The sequence below is a fragment of the Hippocampus comes genome, unplaced genomic scaffold (assembly GCF_001891065.2).
Source record: "Hippocampus comes isolate QL1 unplaced genomic scaffold, H_comes_QL1_v1.1 scaffold569, whole genome shotgun sequence".
In the NCBI taxonomy this organism is placed as follows: Eukaryota; Metazoa; Chordata; class Actinopteri; order Syngnathiformes; family Syngnathidae; genus Hippocampus; species Hippocampus comes.
The window spans coordinates 23541-24875 of NW_017804834.1; the positions used below are offsets into that span (position 1 = coordinate 23541).

The 1335-nt window shown below is 40.5% G+C and overlaps 1 long non-coding RNA gene across 1 annotated transcript in view; it reads left to right on the top strand.

Annotated features, from left to right (window-relative positions):
* LOC109515553 (uncharacterized) overlaps positions 1-1025 on the top strand; it is a 3413-nt gene extending 2388 nt beyond the window's left edge. Inside the window, exon 2 of the long non-coding RNA XR_002168211.1 lies at positions 662-1025. This is a non-coding gene — a long non-coding RNA (uncharacterized LOC109515553). The remainder of the gene's footprint in view (positions 1-661) is intronic.
* Positions 1026-1335: the final 310 nt, after the last annotated feature.

Sequence of the window (1335 nt, forward strand, 5' to 3'; positions counted from 1 at the left end):
CCCGTCTCGCGGGTTGGGCAGCTGCCCCCGCGCTGTCTGGGTTTCGCGCGGGCCGCTCTCCGGTCATAATCCTTCCCCAGGTTCACCTACGGAACCCTTGTTACGACTTTTACTTCCTCGAGATAGTCAAGTTTGATCGTCTTCTCGGCGCGCCTCTTTAAACCATCCAATCGGTAGTAGTGACGGGCGGTGTGTGCAACTGCTATTGCCAAAAAATGGGAATGCAGAAAAAAATTATGTTGTTGTGACTTTTTGACTTATTCAAGGCTCTAATTATGCCATATGAAATTTTGCAATTAAATTTTGTTTTACATATATATATCGAGCATAGTTGGTTTTGGTCATAGCACAGTACTGTTTTTATTGTCCATAGAGTGCAAAAAATTAAATAAAAACTATAAAAACAATATGTGTATGCATAGCGCTGATGCAGCTGAACATTTTGAGTGGTTGAAAGTAAAAAAATATTCATAAATTACTTAGTTATCACACTTGTAAAACATTTACCATTTTGGTAAAATATGTACGTTAACGTCATACTTTTAAAATGGAACCACTTAAAAACTTACTTTCAACAAGCATACGGTCATACAGTCATGTTTTCAAAATGTCCACCGTTGTTTTTTGTCAGATTGTAATTGTTGTCTCTTTTCTTGTACAGATAAAGTGACTGATGGAGGGTGCAACTCAAACAGTGTCTGGAAATCCAGATTTGGATGACTTGATCAAGCTATGCTTTAGACTTGGATTCAGCAATAAGGAAATACTTGCAATTTTAGCACATAATGCTCAAACTATTTTAAGTATTAAGACTCTTAAAAGGATATGCAAAAGACTTGGTCTTTTTCAAAGAAAGAACCAGTCAGACCTGGGAGACGTGTTGGCTTTTGTCCAGCATGAGATCCTGACTAGTGGACAGATGCAAGGTTATCGCTGGCTTCATCTGCGTGCCATTCAAAAAGGATTTGTTGTGTCACAAGATACAATAAGACAAATTATAAAATTGGTTGACCCTGTAGGCGTGGGAATAAGAAGAGCATGACGCCAAAGAAGGTGCCAATACAACTGTCGGGGGCCAAATGCTCTTTGGCACCTGGATGGCTATGACAAATTAAAGCCCTATGGGATTGGCATCAATGGCTGTGTTGATGGCTTTAGCCGGTATGTGTTGTGGGCGGAAGCCTATACCACAAACAGTGACCCTAAGGTGCTTGCAAGTTATTTTATAAAAACAGTTTCACGCGTCGGTGGGTGTCCAGAGAGGATCCGTGCAGACAGGGGCACAGAAAATGTTTGTGTTGAACAGATGCAGATGTTTTTGCATAGAAACCACTC